Source organism: Triticum aestivum, chromosome 1D, assembly GCF_018294505.1.
Source record: "Triticum aestivum cultivar Chinese Spring chromosome 1D, IWGSC CS RefSeq v2.1, whole genome shotgun sequence".
Lineage (NCBI taxonomy): Eukaryota > Viridiplantae > Streptophyta > Magnoliopsida > Poales > Poaceae > Triticum > Triticum aestivum.
Window position 1 is genome coordinate 73276028 of NC_057796.1, and position 23739 is coordinate 73299766.

Here is a 23739-nt window from a genome sequence, read left to right on the forward strand (position 1 = left end):
GATAGAATTGACAGAACAGTTATCATCTTTGTTTATACACGTGCAAAACCTGTCATCTCTCTGCTTTGTTTCAGGGTGATATGCCTGATGGCATGCACAAGTCTGCTGAAGGCTGTGAGACAAACCCAACATATATTGCAGCAAAGAAGGCAAAACATCTTGAAGATAGCGAGACAACCCCAAAGTCTTGTCTTGATGCAGTGTTCAAGTTACTTGAGACTAACAGTCAGACAAGCTCACAGAATTCGTCGTCTGAATCAGTTCGACTTCTTCAGTCCCAAGTTCTAGCAGAAAGGCATTCTGCAACTCAACTTCGACTTGAAGTCCTATCTCTAAGAAAGATTGCGGAGAACACCAATGAGAACCTCATCGCTAAACAGCTACACCTGGAAGCTATGACCGACATGCTAGGCCGGTCTCACAGCCTTGCTCAGCAGCTTGCGCAGCAGTTCCCCCGCAAGGCTAACCTTTCTTGAACTGTCTTGGAAGTGGTCTCGGTTCAGTATTATTTTGTTACGCTGCAATGGTGCCCAGTTTTGTAATCTGCTTCTTCGTTGCGCTTTATGATCACTGGTAGCGAACTTCGATGCCAGTGGATGTAATATACCTTAAATCCTTTATTGTATACTGTAGTTTTATTCTTAGTTACTATGCCGTAATTTCTTTATTGTATAGAGTAGGTTTGTTCTTAATTCCTACTAGTTACTGCCATCATTCGCTATTTGAAAAAAAAATTAGATGTAGTCGACCGGACCGAAACATTCGACTCTAATGGGCCAGGTTTTTAGCGGGCCACAATTGGGCCGGCCTGCGTCTTTCTTGGGCCCGAATGATTGGGGCCTTCACACATTGCGCCAGGCCCAAACTTACACCGGCCTATATTTTAGTTAGGCCTTTTGTCGACCCAGCGCTTAGTTTGGCCCAGGTAGCGTTGGGCCATTAACAGGCTGAATATTGTATGGGCCTGTTACGGCCGAGATGAAACCACGGGCCTTTAGCATGCCAAATTGCATGTTGGGCCTCAATTTTCACTAGTCGTCGACGGGCCTTCAACAGGCCGAAATGTAGACCGGGCCATTTTGGGCCCAGTTAGCTCACGGGCCGTTACCAGGCCGAAACATATCTCGGGCCTTAGTTGGCCCACTGATATCATGGGCCTTTAAGAGGTCGAAAGCTTAACACAGGCATCAACGGGCCGAATTACGCGACAGGCCTTTAACAGGCCCAAAGTCACGTTGGGCTTAACTGTTGCCACCTTTAGCACGGGCCGTTAGTGGGCCCGATATCCCGTCGGACCATATATGGCCCATGGGCAGCACGGGCCATTCCCAGGCCGAAAGTAACACCGGGCTGAAATGGGCCCATGTCTGCATCAGGCCTCTAACAGGCCGAAAGTCACTGGGCTGTAGTTGGGCCCAAATATTCGGTGAACAATTAACGGGCCAGATCTGGCTTCGGGCTGCAAATGGGCCCAAATATTGGGCGAATAATTAACGGGCCAGATCTGGCTTCGGGCCGTAAATGGGCCCAAATATTGGGCGAACAATTAACGGGCCAGATCTAGCTTCGGGCCGTAAATGGGCCTTTATTAAGCAGGCCGTTATTGGACTGGCCCACTAGTACCTGATTAAGTTCTACGGGCCTTTGACTGGGCCAGCCTTTTTAACCTATATGGGCCTCTGTTGGGCCCAGCCACGTGTCGACGTATCATAGGCATGTCTCCAACAATGGACGGGCGACATCTGGCCCACTGACGAGCTGACAGGTGTTCCCTTCGGCCAATCAGAATTTTACACTTGGAAATTTCCCATTGGTCAGGGCTGTTAACGGGTTATCGGATCCAAAATCCGACCCGATAGCTTAACGGCGTTCCGTTACGGTGGATGCCACGTGTCGGTCACCCTTGACGAAAGCACTTCTGTGACGCGCGATTTATCGTCATGGAAGTGGACACTTCCGTGATGATAATTTTGGTAATGTCATGGAACACTTCTACGACAGCACAGGTATGACTATCTTGATTCTGTCATAAAATCGTCATGGATGTACATGCATGACAAAAAACGCGACCTGCTGTGACAAACACGTATCATCACGGAAGTGTATTTTTTTGTAGTGACGGTTGCTGATAATAAACAGTGTGCGATCTACTTGATTTTTCATCTTGATTTGAATTACATAATGGGGACACAGCGGCAATGGACGGTGTTTGAATTGCTAGACCTTTTATCTGGAGTGAACATGCAACTATATGTGTGTCGTAAAAGAATTGTAATTATTTAGGGTCTATTTGAACATTTTATACATTAAATTGGTTTTCTAGCCATTTCAGGTGCACAATTCAAAATTAAACTACATGCACATGCTCCAATGCATATAAATTGGTTGGAAAGTCAAATCTGTATCCTTGGATGCATGCTTAGGTCCCATGCAAGAAATGGGAATGAATTTCAAACACCGGGGCACCGTTGATTGCCGACAAAACATTGAGATGCTTGGTTTTTAAATTCTAGTAAATCCAAAACACGTCTAAAATTCATAAAACTTGGCATGCTATCATGGAGCGGCATCAACCTGCAGTGGTAAAAATTTTGTCCCATTTGGGGCAGGTTTGGGTATATGCTTCTCACAAACCGGAGCTTCTCACAACAAGCATGATGGTTTTCGGTAGGGAACGTCCCACCTTTGGGGACGAAACGATATCCATTGCCTCTTATTGCTTTCAAATTTTTTCTCGTGTCAACATAGAACAACAGGAGTGTTGTGTGCATTTTCGTGATTTTTCGGGGTTCGTTTGGACATTTTTATGCATTAACTGAGTTTTCAATGCATTTCTGTGCATAATTAAAATTTGAACTACATGCACATGCTCCAGTGCATATAAATTGGTTGAAAAATCAAATCTGTGTCCTTGGGTGCATGGTTAGGTCCCATGCAAGAAATGGGAATGAATTTCAAACACCAGGGCACCGTTGATTGCCGGCAAAGCCATGAGATGCCTGGTTTTTAAATTCTAGTAAATCCAAAACTCGTCTGAAATTCATGAAACTTGGCATGCTAACATGGACCGGCATCAACATGCCGTGGTAAAACTTTTGTCCCATTTGGGTCAAGTTTGGGTATATGCCTCTCACAAACCGGAGCTTCTCACAACAAGCATGATGGTTTTCGGTAGGGAACGTCCCACCTTTGGGGACGAAACGATATCCATTGCCTCTTATTGCTTTCAATTTTTTTCTCGTGTCAACATAGAACAAGAGGAGTGTTGTGTTATTTTTTGTGATTTTTCGGGGTTTGTTTGGACACTTTTATGCATTAACTGAGTTTTCAATGCATTTATGTGCATAATTCAAATTTGAACTACAGCACATGCTCCAGTGCATATAAATTTGTTGAAAAATCAAATATGTGTCCTTGGGTGCATGCTTAGGTCCCATGCAAGAAATGGGAATGAATTTCAAACACCAGGCCACCGTTGATTGCCGGCAAAACATTGAGATGCCTGATTTTTAAATTCTAGTAAATCCAAAACTCACCTGAAATTCATGAGACTTGGCATGCTATCATGGAGCGGCATCAACATGCCATGGTAAAATTTTTGTCCCATTTGGGGCAGGTTTGGGTATATGCTTCTCACAACCCGGAGCTTCTCACAACAAGCATGATGGTTTTCGGTAGGGAACGTCCCACCTTTGGGGACGAAACGATATCCATTGCCTCTTATTGCTTTCAATTTTTTCTCGTGTTAACATAGAACAACAGGAGTGTTGTGTGAATTTTTGTGATTTCTCGGGGTTCGTTTGGACATATTTATGCATTAACTGAGTTTTCAATGCATTTATGTGCATAATTCAAATTTGAACTACATGCACATGCTCCAGTGCATATAAATTGGTTGAAAAATCAAATCTGTGTCCTTGGGTGCATGCTTAGGTCACATGTAAGAAATGGGAATGAATTTCAAACACCAGGGCACCGTTGATTGCCAGCAAAACATTGAGATGCCAGGTTTTTAAATTCTAGTAAATCCAAAACTCGTCTGAAATTCATGAGACTTGGCATGCTATCTTGGAGCGGCATCAACATGTCGTGGTAAAATTTTTGTCCCATTTCGGGCAGGTTTGGGTATATGCTTCTCACGAACCGGAGCTTCTCACGACAAGCATGATGGTTTTCGGTAGGGAACGCCCCACCTTTGGGGACGAAACGATATCCATTGCCTCTTATTGCTTTCAAAATTTTCTCGTGTCAACAAAGAACAATAGGAGTGTTGTGTGAATTTTTGTGATTTGTTGGGGTTCATTTGGACATTTTTATGCATTAACTGAGTTTTCAATGCATTTATGTGCATAATTGAAATTTGAACTACATGCACTTGCTCCAGTGCATATAAATTGGTTGAGAAATCAAATGTGTGTCCTTGGGTGCATGCTAAGGGCGCATGCAAGAAATGGGAATGAATTTCAAACACCAGGGCACCATTGATTGCCGGCAAAACATTGAGATGCCTGGTTTTTAAATTCTAGTAAATCCAAAACTCGTCTGAAATTCATGAAACTTGGCATGCTAACATCGAGCGGCATCAACATGCCATGGTAAAACTTTTGTCCCATTTGGGGCAGGTTTGGGTATATGCTTCTCACAAACCGGAGCTTCTCACAACAAGCATGATGGTTTTCAGTAGGGAACGTCCCACCTTTGGGGACGAAACGATATCCATTGCCTGTTATCGCTTTCAATTTTTCTCGTGTCAACATAGAACAACAGGAGTGTTGTGTTTTTTTTCTCGTAATTTTTGGGGTTCGTTTGGACACTTTTATGCATTAACTGAGTTTTCAATGCATTTATGTCCATAATTCAAATTTGAACTACATGCACATGCTCCAGTGCATATAAATTGGTTGAAAAATCAAATATGTGTCCTTGGGTGCATTCTTAGGTCCCATGCAAGAAATGGGAATGAATTTCAAACACCAGGGCACCGTTGATTGCCGGCAAAACATTGAGATGCTTGATTTTTAAATTCTAGTAAATCCAAAACTCATCTGAAATTCACGAGAGTTGGCAAGCTATCATGGAGCGGCATCAAAATGCCGTGGTAAATTTTTTGTCCCATTTGGGGCAGGTTTGGGTATATGCTTCTCACAAACCGGAGCTTCTCACAACAAGCATGATGATTTTTGGTAGGGAACGTCCCACCTTTGGGGACGAAACGATATCCATTACCTCTTATTGCTTTCAAATTTTTTTCTCGTGTTAACATATAACAAGAGGAGTGTTGTGTGAATTTTTGTGATTTTTCGGGGTTCGTTTGGACATTTTTATGCATTAACTGAGTTTCCAATGCATTTATGTGCATAATTCAAATTTGAACTACATGCACATGCTCCAGTGCATATAAATTGGTTGAAAAATCAAATATGTGTCCTTGGGTGCATTCTTAGGTCCCATGCAAGAAATGGGAATGAATTTCAAACACCAGGGCACCATTGATTGCCGGCAAAACATTGAGATGCCTGGTTTTTAAATTCTAGTAAATCCAAAACTCGTCTGAAATTCATGAGACTTGGCATGCTATCATGGAGCGGCATCAGCATGCCGTGGTAAAATTTTTGTCCCATTTGGGGAAGGTTTTGGTATATACTTCTCACAACAAGCATGATGGTTTTCGGTAGGGAACGTCCCACCTTTGGGGACGAAACGATATCCATTGCCTCTTATTGCTTTCAAATTTTTCTCGTGTCAACATAGAACAACAAGAGTGTTGTGTGATTTTTTTGTGATTTTTTGGGGTTCGTTTGGATATTTTTATGCATTAACTGAGTTTTCAATGCATTTATGTGCATAATTCAAATTTGAACTACATGCACATGCTCAAGTGCATATAAATTGGTTGAAAAATCAAATCTGTGTCCTTGGGTGCATGCTTAGGTGCCATGCAAGAAATGGGAATGAATTTCAAACACCAGGGCACCGTTGATTGCCGGCAAAACACTGAGATGCCTGGTTTTTAAATTCTAGTAAATCCAAAACTTGTCTGAAATTCATGAAACTTGGCATGCTATCATGGAGTGGCATCAACATGCCGTGGTAAATTTTTTGTCCCATTTGGGGCAGGTTTGGGTATATGCTTCTCACAAACCGGAGCTTCTCACAACAAGGATGATGATTTTTGGTAGTGAACGTCCCACCTTTGAGGACGAAATAATATCCATTGCCTCTTATTGCTTTTAAATTTTTTTCTCGTGTCAACATAGAAGAACAGGAGTGTTGTGTGAGTTTTATGATTTTTCGGGGTTCGTTCGGACATTTTTATGCATTAACTGAGTTTTCAATGCATTTATGTGCATAATTCAAATTTGAACTACATGCACATGCTCCAGGGCATATAAATTGGTTAAAAAATCAAGTCTGTGTCCTTGGGTGCATGCTTAGGTCTCATGCAAGAAATGGGTATGAATTTCAAACACCAGGGCGCCGTTGATTGCCGGCAAAACATTGAGATGCCTGGTTTTTAAATTATAGTAAATCCAAAACTCGTCTGCAATTCATGAAACTTGACATGCTATCATGGAATGGCACCGACATGCTGTGGTATTTTTCATGTCCATTTTGGGAGAAGGCACACTCGAATAATGATAGCCAACAAAGGCATTTTGAAAAAATAGCGGCCACATTAATATCTCAAACGTTTGTATAATTCAAACCGTGTGCGTTCTGTTAACCATTCACGTGACGCCACGTGTCTTGGTTTTAATGGCTGTAGGAGGTGCCATGCGGACAGCTGGTTGACCTTGACTAAACGGGAGGCGTGCGTGCGCCGTCCGGTGCGCAGGCTGACCGAGAGGCGGGCAAGCTGTCCTCGAATGCGCAAGCTCACCGAGAAGCGTGCGAGCTGTACGCTGCGCAGGCTCACTAGGAAGCGAGCCCTTTGACTTCAATGGCTGCCCACCTTGCTCGCATCCTCTCCATTAATGGCGCCCAAGCTGCAGTTTAAATCGCTTTTTAAATATAAAACACTCATCGCAAACGTTTTAGTTAGAACTAGCGGGTGCACCCGCGCAATTGCGCGGCTTGATTTATTGTTAGTATGTTTTGCCATTCTAAATATAGGTGATAATTAAATATGTTATATTGTATTGAAGTAAAAAAATAAAGCATATTTTACTATACGTTAAAGAGAATTAGTTCATTTATGAATATATTTTAGATTTTTAACGGTAAACCTTTTGAATGTCTCAAGGGATTACTGCGCATTAGAGCCACATGTTTCCTTCTAATGTGAATAATGCTCTATATAGCTAAATCATGGGACCTTAATTATGTTATATTTTACATTATTGGTAAATGAGCTTTGTTATGTTATTCTGTTACAATTATTTGGACTTGCATTTCTGCCTTTTAACATTGTATGCAATTTAATTTTTTTGTCAATTGAAAACTACTTTATGCTATTTTGTAGCTTCGTCACATGTTCCTTCGTGTTCCAATTATCTTCATGTGTTATTTTAGTTTAAATCGGCAAATTTTATTTCTTGTTGCATGCTGACTGGCTGGGTAAGCAATGAACAAATCTTCTTGAAATAAACAAACCATGCGTCAAGGTGTGATGGTCCCAATCCATTCTGGCATGGTCCTAATCCATGGTGGTGGTGGCAATACCAAAGTCTGTCTTTATATTTCTACAATACTACCAAAGTCTGTAGCAAGTAGACCCACCGGTGTAAGAAATGTACCTAATTCTAGAAAAAAAGTAATAATATTAAAATATATTCGTTACCCCTTAGAATTCACAACAGGGTAAACTTATCCTAGAGTGTGTACATCTCTTCTCCCATTTCTTTGTCCACCGCGGAGGAGAAAACAGATCGAGCCTGCCCTCGCGTGACCGGAGCACCGACAGCCCGTGCATGGCCAATGATAGGAAGGGGATCCTCCAGGTCTGATTCGAGCTGCGGTTGTATCGCCGCCCACCAGCCAGGGCGCATCTCGCCGTCGCTGAGCTGGAAAGGCGGAGGGTGGTCGCCGGCGAGGCCACTGGTGCCGGTACAGATAGGTGATTTTCTTCATATTTTAATTCCTTGGGGAGGTGGATTTGATCCTTGGGAGACGCATGAGGCTGGATGAGTGCGTGGATCAAACTTTCACTGCTTGAGGCTCGCTGCAGTGGCCGAGGTTCTGGATGTTGGTGTCTGCTGGCCGCTGCTTAGTTGCTACCCTCATTTTTTGTGTTGTCGAACTCCTACCATTAGTAAGTACTCCAAAATTCCCAGCTTGAATTCAGAATTAGTTTTTTAAAATTTTACTGCTAAGCGATACTCACATTACAACTTTCCGTGTGGAAAAGGGCATTTGTACTTAGAGAACAGACTAAAGCGAACATATGGATCCGCCTAATTAGGTTGATCTCAACCTAGCAAGGGTTTTTTGCATCTAATTTTTCTTTGACCAAAAAAAGAGGTTTACATTTACATTCACATTTGCTGAGCTAGGTAGCAAAAGAATCAGCCTGAAGTGAGACATGCATAACGCCGGCAATGCTATATTGGCGAACATACAAATGCAAGGCATCTGAAGTAGCTACACCCATGTTCTCTTATCTTGCTTCTGGAATCTTATTGACTAATGCTAGAGTTTAAAAGTTCTGATTCAATGTTCGTGCCACTTCTACAAATTTTGTAGGGCAGTACACCAATCGTTTTGTACACTTTTTTCTTCTGAATTAGAACAACCTTTTGCACCCCAGAGGAACCAATCTTGTTGTCTAATGGTAGATTATTGCTTATAATTCATCCGTAGCACTATGAAGTGTTTGTTTCTTTTATTTGTTGTTACCCCGTCCTAGCAAGAAGGCCTTCATTTATTAATGGTAATCTGGTTCATATGTCACATACAATTGGTTGGATTTCTACATGTGTTGTAGGTGGTGCCTATGACATTGAAGATTTGTTTGTTTTTGTTAAAGTATCATTCAAGTACAACATCTGAAGCCTATCATCATGCACAACTTACTGCATAGTTTCATGTGACGAAGATGAATCAAAACATAAGACTTGTTCCACATATTTGATCTATAATCGCTGGGTTTCCTGAGATCAATTAGCGGTGAGGGATTTCACGGAGCATGGACCACCGGTTGGTGAATTTCTGGGACGAAATCACTTTACTGGGTCTAAGCTTGTTGGTGGAAGGGCATCAATTCTAGGGCAGCATATATCACAAAGCAGTGGTTGGCCAAGGCAGGCTAATGGAGAACGGTTGCATCTGAAGCACACGGGAGAGGGTGGAACAGCGGCTATGGTCCAAGAGAGGTATGGGGTAACGGCGACATATTCGTATAAGGAGATCGCGGGGCAAATAATATAGCAGCAAGATGAGCAGCGCCTGAGGGCGGCCACTGTTGTTACCCTCCTCATTGTTGTTGCTGCCGGAATCCTATCAAATGTAAGTGCTGATGATAAGCATCCTTTCTAATGCGGATTAAGTCTTATAGTTCCTTCAAATCACCATGAAGTGTTCAATTTTTTTTTCCATGTTCGAGCAAGATGGTATTAATTTGTTAATTGAAATATTGTATATATGTGTTAGTCGACATACAATGGTTGAAATTTTACATGTGTTTTAGGTGTCATATGGTACCGAAGATCTAGTCATGGTTTTTTTAAATTGAAATTGTTGTATGAGATATAGAGGTTTTATTTATTACCCACAACAATAAACTGACAAAAGTGCATGTCTTCCAGAAAATTATACTATCAGATTCTTTTTCATAGTTTAATATTCGCACCCTTACAATCTACTAATAAGTATCCTTCCTATCCTGGTCGTTGTCAAGTACTCTTACAATATATTTGTAAATACATATAGTCTGCTTACTATTTAATGATAACCGAATTTGGAGATTAATTCACCTATGTAATGTGCATAATCAATGACACATTTTTGCTATGATGAATATGTAAATAAATTCTGTACAATTCCATAAATACACAGTCAGGCATTTTTGTTGTAAAGATAATGTAAATAATTTTTTATAGCTTTGCAAATAAGATTAACCTTGGTGTATAAATACAATCAGAGTAGAGGTAGCTATGCAATGGTCATGCGTCACATCATTAGTCTAAGGCTCTAACCACATTCATGGAGAATCTAACATCTCAACTACGCATATCTGTTTGTTCCAGAAGCCACGAAATTGAGGTATGTAGAAGATGAACAAACCTGAGAATTGATGATCGAATGAAGAGTCGGAGCTCGAGCATCACATAGCCGTCAGCTATGGTGGCTTGTGGGAGGATGTTTCTCAGACCTAAGTTGTTGCCGCTGGACCGTGGCTACATTCATCATAGCTTGGAGGAAATGGTGCGGGAAGATATGCATGTGCAGGGCGAAGAAGTGGACGAAGGCCAAAGTAGCAATCTCTGCCTCCCTATCGCTGCGTCCTGCTCCTCAATATGTCACCTTAGTCATGGCCGCCTTATCCCTCATGCTGCTGATTTGAATCTGCCCTACTCTTCTTCTCCTAGACTGCTCGAGCGCTTCAGCGGGTGCCTTGCCGACGACAGGGAAGGAAGGACCAGAGTAAGTATAATATGGAAGTTCCTGTTCAAATTAGTAGAATATGCTTACGAGGTGTTAGAATTTATAGATATATACCACAATTGTCACTACAGATTAAATATAATGTGAAACTTCTTGTCAGTTTTCTTTGTAGTTAGTTTGCGACAATCACAACATGATCATTTGAATATTTTGTTGTAACAAATCTATTATAGCAATTGTTGTGAAAGAAAAATCCTTAAAAAATCACCCAATAGCAACCCGAGGAAGTTAAGAGACATAAATGATCCAGATATGGTTCCATTATGCTCCCTCTGTTCGATAATATATGACGTTTTCTGGCAGTACACAATGCCAAAAACGTCTTATATTATGGGACAGAAGCGAGTTTGTGATTCTTTTGGTTATTCTTGATTCCACATGCTTCATTTGGGTGAATAATCCATTGGCATCCAAATTTGGAGATTAATTCACCTATGTAATGTGCATAATCAATGACACATTTTTGCTATGATGAATATGTAAATAAATTTTGTACAATTCCATAAATACACAGTTAAGCATTTTTGTTGTAAAGATAATGTAGATAATTTTTTATAGCTTTGCAAATAAGATTAACCTTGGAGTATAAATCCGATCAGAGTAGAGGTAGCTATGCAATGGTCTTGCGTCACATCATTAGTCTAAGGCTCTAACCACATTCATGGAGAATCTAACATCCCAACTACGCATATCTGTTTGTTCCAGAAGCCACGAAATTGAGGTACGCAGAAGATGAACAAACCTGAGAACTGATGAACCAAAGAAGAGTCGGAGCTCGAGCATCACATAGCTGTCAGCTATGGTGGCTTGTAGGCGGATGTGTCTCACACCTAAGTTTTTGCCGCTGGACCGTGGTTACATTCATCCTAGCTTGGAGGCAACGGTGTGGGTGGGTATGCATGTGCAAGGCGAAGAAGTGGACGAAGGCCAAAGAAGCAATCTCTGCCTCCCTATCGCTGCGTCCTGCTCCTCAATATGTCACCTTAGTCATGGCCGCCTTATCCCTCATGCTGCTGATTTGAATCTGCCCTACTCTTCTTCTCCTAGACTGCTCGAGCGCTTCAGCGGGTGCCTTGCCGACGACGGGGAAGGAAGGACCAGAGTAAGTATAATATGGAAGTTCCTGTTCAAATTAGTAGAATATGCTTACCAGGGGTTAGAATTTATAGATATATACCAATTTGTCACTACAGATTACATATAATATGAAAGTTCTTGTCAGTTTTCTTTGTAGTTAGTTTGCGACAATCACAACATGATCATTTGAATATTTTGTTGTAACAAATCTATTATAGCTATTGTTGTGAAAGAAAAATCCTTAAAAAATCACCCAATAGCAACCCGAGGAAGTTAAGAGACATAAATGATCCAGATATGGTTCCATTATGCTCCCTCTGTTCGATAATATATGACGTTTTCTGGCAGTACACAATGCCAAAAACGTCTTATATTATGGGACAGAAGCGAGTTTGTGATTCTTTTGGTTATTCTTGATTCCACATGCTTCATTTGGGTGAATAATCCATTGGCATCCAAATTTGGAGATTAATTCACCTATGTAATGTGCATAATCAATGACACATTTTTGCTATGATGAATATGTAAATAAATTTTGTACAATTCCATAAATACACAGTTAAGCATTTTTGTTGTAAAGATAATGTAGATAATTTTTTATAGCTTTGCAAATAAGATTAACCTTGGTGTATAAATCCGATCAGAGTAGAGGTAGCTATGCAATGGTCTTGCGTCACATCATTAGTCCAAGGCTCTAACCACATTCATGGAGAATCTAACATCCCAACTACGCATATCTGTTTGTTCCAGAAGCCACGAAATTGAGGTACGCAGAAGATGAACAAACCTGAGAAGTGATGATCGAATGAAGAGTCGGAGCTCGAGCATCACATAGTCGTCAGCTATGGTGGCTTGTGGGCGGATGTTTCTCAGACCTAAGTTGTTGCCGCTGGACCGTGGTTACATTCATCCTAGCTTGGAGGAAACGGTGTGGGTGGGTATGCATGTGCAGGGCGAAGAAGTGGACGAAGGCCGAAGAAGCAATCTCTGCCTCCCTATCGCTGCGTCCTGCTCCTCAATATGTCACCTTAGTCATGGCCGCCTTATCCCTCATGCTGCTGATTTGAATCTGCCCTACTCTTCTTCTCCTAGACTGCTCGAGCGCTTCAGCGGGTGCCTTGCCGACGACAGGGAAGGAAGGACCAGAGTAAGTATAATATGGAAGTTCCTGTTCAAATTAGTAGAATATGCTTACCAGGGGTTAGAATTTATAGATATATACCACAATTTTCACTACAGATTATATATAATGTGAAACTTCTTGTCAGTTTTCTTTGTAGTTAGTTTGCGACAATCACAACATGATCATTTGAATATTTTGTTGTAACAAATCTATTATAGCTATTGTTGTGAAAGAAAAATCCTTAAAAAATCACCCAATAGCAACCCGAGGAAGTTAAGAGACATAAATGATCCAGATATGGTTCCATTATGCTCCCTCTGTTCGATAATATATGACGTTTTCTGGCAGTACACAATGCCAAAAACGTCTTATATTATGGGACAGAAGCGAGTTTGTGATTCTTTTGGTTATTCTTGATTCCACATGCTTCATTTGGGTGAATAATCCATTGGCATCCAAATTTGGAGATTAATTCACCTATGTAATGTGCATAATCAATGACACATTTTTGCTATGATGAATATGTAAATAAATTTTGTACAATTCCATAAATACACAGTTAAGCATTTTTGTTGTAAAGATAATGTAGATAATTTTTTATAGCTTTGCAAATAAGATTAACCTTGGTGTATAAATCCGATCAGAGTAGAGGTAGCTATGCAATGGTCTTGCGTCACATCATTAGTCTAAGGCTCTAACCACATTCATGGAGAATCTAACATCCCAACTACGCATATCTGTTTGTTCCAGAAGCCACGAAATTGAGGTACGCAGAAGATGAACAAACCTGAGAATTGATGATCGAATGAAGAGTCGGAGCTCGAGCATCACATAGTCGTCAGCTATGGTGGCTTGTGGGCGGATGTTTCTCAGACCTAAGTTGTTGCCGCTGGACCGTGGTTACATTCATCCTAGCTTGGAGGAAACGGTGTGGGTGGGTATGCATGTGCAGGGCGAAGAAGTGGACGAAGGCCGAAGAAGCAATCTCTGCCTCCCTATTGCTGCGTCCTGCTCCTCAATATGTCACCTTAGTCATGGCCGCCTTATCCCTCATGCTGCTGATTTGAATCTGCCCTACTCTTCTTCTCCTAGACTGCTCGAGCGCTTCAGCGGGTGCCTTGCCGACGACAGGGAAGGAAGGACCAGAGTAAGTATAATATGGAAGTTCCTGTTCAAATTAGTAGAATATGCTTACCAGGGGTTAGAATTTATAGATATATACCACAATTTTCACTACAGATTAAATATAATATGAAAGTTCTTGTCAGTTTTCTTTGTAGTTAGTTTGCGACAATCACAACATGATCATTTGAATATTTTGTTGTAACAAATCTATTATAGCTATTGTTGTGAAAGAAAAATCCTTAAAAAATCACCCAATAGCAACCCGAGGAAGTTAAGAGACATAAATGATCCAGATATGGTTCCATTATGCTCCCTCTGTTCGATAATATATGACGTTTTCTGGCAGTACACAATGCCAAAAACGTCTTATATTATGGGACAGAAGCGAGTTTGTGATTCTTTTGGTTATTCTTGATTCCACATGCTTCATTTGGGTGAATAATCCATTGGCATCCAAATTTGGAGATTAATTCACCTATGTAATGTGCATAATCAATGACACATTTTTGCTATGATGAATATGTAAATAAATTTTGTACAATTCCATAAATACACAGTTAAGCCATTTTGTTGTAAAGATAATGTAGATAATTTTTTATAGCTTTGCAAATAAGATTAACCTTGGTGTATAAATCCGATCAGAGTAGAGGTAGCTATGCAATGGTCTTGCGTCACATCATTAGTCTAAGGCTCTAACCACATTCATGGAGAATCTAACATCTCAACTACGCATATCTGTTTGTTCCAGAAGCCACGAAATTGAGGTATGTAGAAGATAAACAAACCTGAGAATTGATGATCGAATGAAGAGTCGGAGCTCGAGCATCACATAGCCGTCAGCTATGGTGGCCTGTGGGCGGATGTTTCTCAGACCTAAGTTGTTGCCGCTGGACCGTGGCTACATTCATCCTAGCTTGGAGGAAATGGTGCGGGAAGATATGCATGTGCAGGGCGAAGAAGTGGACGAAGGCCGAAGTAGCAATCTCTGCCTCCCTATCGCTGCGTCCTGCTCCTCAATATGTCACCTTAGTCATGGCCGCCTTATCCCTCATGCTGCTGATTTGAATCTGCCCTACTCTTCTTCTCCTAGACTGCTCGAGCGCTTCAGCGGGTGCCTTGCCGACGACAGGGAAGGAAGGACCAGAGTAAGTATAATATGGAAGTTCCTGTTCAAATTAGTAGAATATGCTTACCAGGGGTTAGAATTTATAGATATATACCACAATTGTCACTACAGATTAAATATAATGTGAAACTTCTTGTCAGTTTTCTTTGTAGTTAGTTTGCGACAATCAAAACATGATCATTTGAATATTTTGTTATAACAAATCTATTATAGCTATTGTTGTGAAAGAAAAATCCTTAAAAAATCACCCAATAGCAACCCGAGGAAGTTAAGAGACATAAATGATCCAGATATGGTTCCATTATGCTCCCTCTGTTCGATAATATATGACGTTTTCTGGCAGTACACAATGCCAAAAACATCTTATATTATGGGAGAGAAGCGAGTTTGTGATTCTTTTGGTTATTCTTGATTCCACATGCTTCATTTGGGTGAATAATCCATTGGCATCCAAATTTGGAGATTAATTCACCTATGTAATGTGCATAATCAATGACACATTTTTGCTATGATGAATATGTAAATAAATTTTGTACAATTCCATAAATACACAGTTAAGCATTTTTGTTGTAAAGATAATGTAGATAATTTTTTATAGCTTTGCAAATAAGATTAACCTTGGTGTATAAATCCGATCAGAGTAGAGGTAGCTATGCAATGGTCTTGCGTCACATCATTAGTCTAAGGCTCTAACCACATTCATGGAGAATCTAACATCCCAACTACGCATATCTGTTTGTTCCAGAAGCCACGAAATTGAGGTACGCAGAAGATGAACTAACCTGAGAACTGATGAACCAAAGAAGAGTCGGAGGTCGAGCATCACATAGCTGTCAGCTATGGTGGCTTGTAGGCGGATGTGTCTCACACCTAAGTTTTTGCCGCTGGACCGTGGTTACATTCATCCTAGCTTGGAGGCAACGGTGTGGGTGGGTATGCATGTGCAAGGCGAAGAAGTGGACGAAGGCCAAAGAAGCAATCTCTGCCTCCCTATCGCTGCGTCCTGCTCCTCAATATGTCACCTTAGTCATGGCCGCCTTATCCCTCATGCTGCTGATTTGAATCTGCCCTACTCTTCTTCTCCTAGACTGCTCGAGCGCTTCAGCGGGTGCCTTGCCGACGACAGGGAAGGAAGGACCAGAGTAAGTATAATATGGAAGTTCCTGTTCAAATTAGTAGAATATGCTTACCAGGGGTTAGAATTTATAGATATATACCAATTTGTCACTACAGATTATATATAATATGAAAGTTCTTGTCAGTTTTCTTTGTAGTTAGTTTGCGACAATCACAACATGATCATTTGAATATTTTGTTGTAACAAATCTATTATAGCTATTGTTGTGAAAGAAAAATCCTTAAAAAATCACCCAATAGCAACCCGAGGAAGTTAAGAGACATAAATGATCCAGATATGGTTCCATTATGCTCCCTCTGTTCGATAATATATGACGTTTTCTGGCAGTACACAATGCCAAAAACGTCTTATATTATGGGAGAGAAGCGAGTTTGTGATTCTTTTGGTTATTCTTGATTCCACATGCTTCATTTGGGTGAATAATCCATTGGCATCCAAATTTGGAGATTAATTCACCTATGTAATGTGCATAATCAATGACACATTTTTGCTATGATGAATATGTAAATAAATTTTGTACAATTCCATAAATACACAGTTAAGCATTTTTGTTGTAAAGATAATGTAGATAATTTTTTATAGCTTTGCAAATAAGATTAACCTTGGTGTATAAATCCGATCAGAGTAGAGGTAGCTATGCAATGGTCTTGCGACACATCATTAGTCTAAGGCTCTAACCACATTCATGGAGAATCTAACATCCCAACTACGCATATCTGTTTGTTCCAGAAGCCACGAAATTGAGGTACGCAGAAGATGAACAAACCTGAGAACTGATGATCCAAAGAAGAGTCGGAGCTCGAGCATCACATAGCTGTCAGCTATGGTGGCTTGTAGGCGGATGTGTTTCACACCTAAGTTTTTGCCGCTGGACCATGGTTACGTTCATCCTAGCTTGGAGGCAACGGTGTGGGTGGGTATGCATGTGCAAGGCGAAGAAGTGGACGAAGGCCGAAGAAGCAATCTCTGCCTCCCTATCGCTGCGTCCTGCTCCTCAATATGTCACCTTAGTCATGGCCGCCTTATCCCTCATGCTGCTGATTTGAATCTGCCCTACTCTTCTTCTCCTAGACTGCTCGAGCGCTTCAGCGGGTGCCTTGCGGACGACAGGGAAGGAAGGACCAGAGTAAGTATAATATGGAAGTTCCTGTTCAAATTAGTAGAATATGCTTACCAGGGGTTAGAATTTATAGATATATACCACAATTTTCACTACAGATTAAATATAATATGAAAGTTCTTGTCAGTTTTCTTTGTAGTTAGTTTGCGACAATCAAAACATGATCATTTGAATATTTTGTTGTAACAAATCTATTATAGCTATTGTTGTGAAAGAAAAATCCTTAAAAAATCACCCAATAGCAACCCGAGGAAGTTAAGAGACATAAATGATCCAGATATGGTTCCATTATGCTCCCTCTGTTCGATAATATATGACGTTTTCTGGCAGTACACAATGCCAAAAACGTCTTATATTATGGGACAGAAGCGAGTTTGTGATTTTTTTGGTTATTCTTGATTCCACATGCTTCATTTGGGTGAATAATCCATTGGCATCCAAATTTGGAGATTAATTCACCTATGTAATGTGCATAATCAATGACACATTTTTGCTATGATGAATATGTAAATAAATTTTGTACAATTCCATAAATACACAGTTAAGCATTTTTGTTGTAAAGATAATGTAGATAATTTTTTATAGCTTTGCAAATAAGATTAACCTTGGTGTATAAATCCGATCAGAGTAGAGGTAGCTATGCAATGGTCTTGCGTCACATCATTAGTCTAAAGCTCTAACCACATTCATGGAGAATCTAACATCCCAACTACGCATATCTGTTTGTTCCAGAAGCCACGAAATTGAGGTACGCAGAAGATGAACAAACCTGAGAACTGATGATCCAAAGAAGAGTCGGAGCTCGAGCATCACATAGCTGTCAGCTATGGTGGCTTGTAGGCGGATGTGTCTCACACCTAAGTTTTTGCCGCTGGACCGTGGTTACGTTCATCCTAGCTTGGAGGCAACGGTGTGGGTGGGTATGCATGTGCAAGGCGAAGAAGTGGACGACGGCCGAAGAAGCAATCTCTGCCTCCCTATCGCTGCGTCCTGCTCCTCAATATGTCACCTTAGTCATGGCCGCCTTATCCCTCATGCTGCTGATTTGAATCTGCCCTACTCTTCTTCTCCTAGACTGCTCGAGCGCTTCAGCGGGTGCCTTGCCGACGACAGGGAAGGAAGGACCAGAGTAAGTACAATATGGAAGTTCCTGTTCAAATTAGTAGAATATGCTTACTAGGTGTTAGAATTTATAGATATATACCACAATTTTCACTACAGATTAAATATAATATGAAAGTTCTTGTTAGTTTTCTTTGTAGTTAGTTTGCGACAATCACAACATGACCATTTGAATATTTTGTTGTAACAAATCTATTATAGCTATTGTTGTGAAAGAAAAATCCTTAAAAAATCACCCAATAGCAACCCGAGGAAGTTAAGAGACATAAATGATCCAGATATGGTTCCATTATGCTCCCTCTGTTCGATAATATATGACGTTTTCTGGCAGTACACAATGCCAAAAACGTCTTATATTATGGGACAGAAGCGAGTTTGTGATTATTTTCGGTTATTCTTGATTCCACATGCTTCATTTGGGTGAATAATCCATTGGCATCCAAATTTGGAGATTAATTCACCTATGTAATGTGCATAATCAATGACACATTTTTGCTATGATGAATATGTAAATAAATTTTGTACAATTCCATAAATACATAGTTAAGAATTTTTGTTGTAAAGATAATGTAGATAATTTTTTATAGCTTTGCAAATAAGATTAACCTTGGTGTATAAATCCGATCAGAGTAGAGGTAGCTATGCAATGGTCTTGCGTCACATCATTAGTCTAAGGCTCTAACCACATTCATGGAGAATCTAACATCTCAACTACGCATATCTGTTTGTTGCAGAAGCCACGAAATTGAGGTACGCAGAAGATGAACAAACCTGAGAACTGATGATCCAAAGAAGAGTCGGAGCTCGAGCATCACATAGCTGTCAGCTACGGTGGATTGTAGGCGGATGTGTCTCAGACCTATGTTTTTGCCGCTGGACCGTGGTTACGTTCATCCTAGCTTGGAGGCAACGGTGTGGGTGGGTATGCATGTGCAAGGCGAAGAAGTGGACGAAGGCTGAAGAAGCAATCTCTGCCTCCCTATCGCTGCGTCCTGCTCCTCAATATGTCACCTTAGTCATGGCCGCCTTATCCCTCATGCTGCTGATTTGAATCTGCCCTAATCTTCTTCTCCTAGACTGCTCGAGCGCTTCAGCGGGTGCCTTGCCGACGACAGGGAAGGAAGGACCAGAGTAAGTATAATATGGAAGTTCCTGTTCAAATTAGTAGAATATGCTTACCAGGTGTTAGAATTTATAGATATATACCACAATTTTCACTACAGATTAAATATAATATGAAAGTTCTTGTCAGTTTTCTTTGTAGTTAGTTTGCGACAATCACAACATGATCATTTGAATATTTTGTTGTAACAAATCTATTATAGCTATTGTTGTGAAAGAAAAATCCTTAAAAAATCACCCAATAGCAACCCAAGGAAGTTAAGAGACATAAATGATCAGAATATGGTTCCATTATGCTCCCTCTGTTCGATAATATATGACGTTTTCTGGCAGTACACAATGCCAAAAACGTCTTATATTATGGGACAGAAGCGAGTTTGTGATTTTTTTGGTTATTCTTGATTCCACATGCTTCATTTGGGTGAATAATCCATTGGCATCCAAATTTGGAGATTAATTCACCTATGTAATGTGCATAATCAATGACACATTTTTGCTATGATGAATATGTAAATAAATTTTGTACAATTCCATAAATACACAGTTAAGCATTTTTGTTGTAAAGATAATGTAGATAATTTTTTATAGCTTTGCAAATAAGATTAACCTTGGTGTATAAATCCGATCAGAGTAGAGGTAGCTATGCAATGGTCTTGCGTCACATCATTAGTCCAAGGCTCTAAGCACATTCATGGAGAATCTAACATCCCAACTACGCATATCTGTTTGTTCCAGAAGCCACGAAATTGAGGTACGCAGAAGATGAACAAACCTGAGAACTGATGATCCAAAGAAGAGTCGGAGCTCGAGCATCACATAGCTGTCAGCTATGGTGGCTTGTAGGCGGATGTGTCTCACACCTAAGTTTTTGCCGCTGGACCGTGGTTACGTTCATCCTAGCTTGGAGGCAACGGTGTGGGTGGGTATGCATGTGCAAGGCGAAGAAGTGGACGAAGGCCGAAGAAGCAATCTCTGCCTCCCTATCGCTGCGTCCTGCTCCTCAATATGTCACCTTAGTCATGGCCGCCTTATCCCTCATGCTGCTGATTTGAATCTGCCCTACTCTTCTTCTCCTAGACTGCTCGAGCGCTTCAGCGGGTGCCTTGCCGACGACAGGGAAGGAAGGACCAGAGTAAGTATAATATGGAAGTTCCTGTTCAAATTAGTAGAATATGCTTACTAGGTGTTAGAATTTATAGATATATACCACAATTTTCACTACAGATTAAATATAATATGAAAGTTCTTGTTAGTTTTCTTTGTAGTTAGTTTGCGACAATCACAACATGACCATTTGAATATTTTGTTGTAACAAATCTATTATAGCTATTGTTGTGAAAGAAAAATCCTTAAAAAATCACCCAATAGCAACCCGAGGAAGTTAAGAGACATAAATGATCCAGATATGGTTCCATTATGCTCCCTCTGTTCGATAATATATGACGTTTTCTGGCAGTACACAATGCCAAAAACGTCTTATATTATGGGACAGAAGCGAGTTTGTGATTATTTTCGGTTATTCTTGATTCCACATGCTTCATTTGGGTGAATAATCCATTGGCATCCAAATTTGGAGATTAATTCACCTATGTAATGTGCATAATCAATGACACATTTTTGCTATGATGAATATGTAAATAAATTTTGTACAATTCCATAAATACATAGTTAAGAATTTTTGTTGTAAAGATAATGTAGATAATTTTTTATAGCTTTGCAAATAAGATTAACCTTGGTGTATAAATCCGATCAGAGTAGAGGTAGCTATGCAATGGTCTTGCGTCACATCATTAGTCTAAGGCTCTAACCACATTCATGGAGAATCTAACATCTCAACTACGCATATCTGTTTGTTGCAGAAGCCACGAAATTGAGGTACGCAGAAGATGAACAAACCTGAGAACTGATGATCCAAAGAAGAGTCGGAGCTCGAGCATCACATAGCTGTCAGCTACGGTGGATTGTAGGCGGATGTGTCTCAGACCTATGTTTTTGCCGCTGGACCGTGGTTACGTTCATCCTAGCTTGGAGGCAACGGTGTGGGTGGGTATGCATGTGCAAGGCGAAGAAGTGGACGAAGGCTGAAGAAGCAATCTCTGCCTCCCTATCGCTGCGTCCTGCTCCTCAATATGTCACCTTAGTCATGGCCGCCTTATCCCTCATGCTGCTGATTTGAATCTGCCCTAATCTTCTTCTCCTAGACTGCTCGAGCGCTTCAGCGGGTGCCTTGCCGACGACAGGGAAGGAAGGACCAGAGTAAGTATAATATGGAAGTTCCTGTTCAAATTAGTAGAATATGCTTACCAGGTGTTAGAATTTATAGATATATACCACAATTTTCACTACAGATTAAATATAATATGAAAGTTCTTGTCAGTTTTCTTTGTAGTTAGTTTGCGACAATCACAACATGATCATTTGAATATTTTGTTGTAACAAATCTATTATAGCTATTGTTGTGAAAGAAAAATCCTTAAAAAATCACCCAATAGCAACCCAAGGAAGTTAAGAGACATAAATGATCAGAATATGGTTCCATTATGCTCCCTCTGTTCGATAATATATGACGTTTTCTGGCAGTACACAATGCCAAAAACGTCTTATATTATGGGACAGAAGCGAGTTTGTGATTTTTTTGGTTATTCTTGATTCCACATGCTTCATTTGGGTGAATAATCCATTGGCATCCAAATTTGGAGATTAATTCACCTATGTAATGTGCATAATCAATGACACATTTTTGCTATGATGAATATCTAAATAAATTTTGTGCAATTCCATAAATACACAGTTAAGCATTTTTGTTGTAAAGATAATGTAGATAATTTTTTATAGCTTTGCAAATAAGATTAACCTTGGTGTATAAATCCGATCAGAGTAGAGGTAGCTATGCAATGGTCTTGCGTCACATCATTAGTCTAAGGCTCTAACCACATTCATGCAGAATCTAACATCCCAACTACGCATATCTGTTTGTTCCAGAAGCCAAGAAATTGAGGTACGCAGAAGATGAACAATCCTGAGAATTGATGATCGAATGAAGAGTCGGAGCTCGAGCATCACATAGCCGTCAGCTATGGTGGCTTGTGGGCGGATGTTTCTCAGAACTAAGTTGTTGCCGCTGGACCGTGGTTACATTCATCCTAGCTTGGAGGAAAGGTGCGGGAAGATATGCATGTGCAGGGCGAAGAAGTGGACGAAGGCCGAAGTAGCAATCTCTGCCTCCCTATCGCTGCGTCCTGCTCCTCAATATGTCACCTTAGTCATGGCCGCCTTATCCCTCATGCTGCTGATTTGAATCTGCCCTACTCTTCTTCTCCTAGACTGCTCGAGCAGCGGGTGCCTTGCCGACGACAGGGAAGGAAGGACCAGAGTAAGTATAATATGGAAGTTCCTGTTCAAATTAGTAGAATATGCTTACCAGGGGTTAGAATTTATAGATATATACCACAATTTTCACTACAGATTAAATATAATATGAAAGTTCTTGTCAGTTTTCTTTGTAGTTAGTTTGCGACAATCACAACATGATCATTTGAATATTTTGTTGTAACAAATCTATTATAGCTATTGTTGTGAAAGAAAAATCCTTAAAAAATCACCCAATAGCAACCCGAGGAAGTTAAGAGACATAAATGATCCAGATATGGTTCCATTATGCTCCCTCTGTTTGATAATATATGACGTTTTCTGGCAGTACACAATGCCAAAAACGTCTTATATTATGGGACAGAAGCGAGTTTGTGATTCTTTTGGTTATTCTTGATTCCACATGCTTCATTTGGGTGAATAATCCATTGGCATCCAAATTTGGAGATTAATTCACCTATGTAATGTGCATAATCAATGACACATTTTTGCTATGATGAATATGTAAATAAATTTTGTACAATTCCATAAATACACAGTTAAGCATTTTTGTTGTAAAGATAATGTAGATAATTTTTTATAGCTTTGCAAATAAGATTAACCTTGGTGTATAAATCCGATCAGAGTAGAGGTAGCTATGCAATGGTCTTGCGTCACATCATTAGTCTAAGGCTCTAACCACATTCATGGAGAATCTAACATCCCAACTACGCATATCTGTTTGTTCCAGAAGCCACGAAATTGAGGTACGCAGAAGATGAACAAACCTGAGAATTGATGATCGAATGAAGAGTCGGAGCTCGAGCATCACATAG

The 23739-nt window shown here is 40.4% G+C and overlaps 1 long non-coding RNA gene across 22 annotated transcripts in view; it reads left to right on the top strand.

Moving 5' to 3' along the window:
- The first annotated feature begins 7812 nt into the window (after positions 1 to 7812).
- The window catches only part of LOC123180378 (uncharacterized), a 42609-nt gene continuing 26682 nt past the window's right edge, over positions 7813 to 23739 (top strand). For 3 of the 22 annotated variants that reach the window (XR_006490925.1, XR_006490926.1, XR_006490928.1), the window contains exons 1-12: positions 7819 to 9444; positions 10185 to 10581; positions 11308 to 11704; positions 12430 to 12826; positions 13553 to 13949; positions 14676 to 15072; positions 15799 to 16195; positions 16921 to 17317; positions 18044 to 18440; positions 19168 to 19564; positions 20291 to 20687; positions 21415 to 21811. This is a non-coding gene — a long non-coding RNA (uncharacterized lncRNA). Of the gene's footprint in view, positions 9445 to 10184; positions 10582 to 11307; positions 11705 to 12429; positions 12827 to 13552; positions 13950 to 14675; positions 15073 to 15798; positions 16196 to 16920; positions 17318 to 18043; positions 18441 to 19167; positions 19565 to 20290; positions 20688 to 21414; positions 21812 to 22537; positions 22929 to 23654 lie in introns of all 22 variants that reach the window. The other 19 variants (XR_006490923.1, XR_006490919.1, XR_006490930.1 and 16 more) reach the window with 17 other exon arrangements.